Source organism: Nicrophorus vespilloides, unplaced genomic scaffold (genome assembly GCF_001412225.1).
Source record: "Nicrophorus vespilloides isolate i.1.1-1 unplaced genomic scaffold, Nicve_v1.0, whole genome shotgun sequence".
Taxonomy (NCBI): domain Eukaryota; kingdom Metazoa; phylum Arthropoda; class Insecta; order Coleoptera; family Silphidae; genus Nicrophorus; species Nicrophorus vespilloides.
The window spans coordinates 3,540-3,739 of record NW_017096756.1 but is presented as its reverse complement, the minus strand read 5'-3'; positions in this window follow the sequence as shown (position 1 = coordinate 3,739).

Sequence of the window (200 nt, the reverse complement as noted above, 5' to 3'; positions counted from 1 at the left end):
TCTCTCTCACCCTCACACATTTTCATACGCAAACACACATAATCAGCGTGAGATAAAAGATGAAACAAACGAAACCGAAAAAAAAGACAAATATCCAAAAAGTTTTATAGTCAGTGAAAGATTTCAGATTTTTGTCCACTAGAATGAAAAAGTTGTAAATCCCTCTAACTAATTTATGTAATAGTTTAGGTTAGATTAAA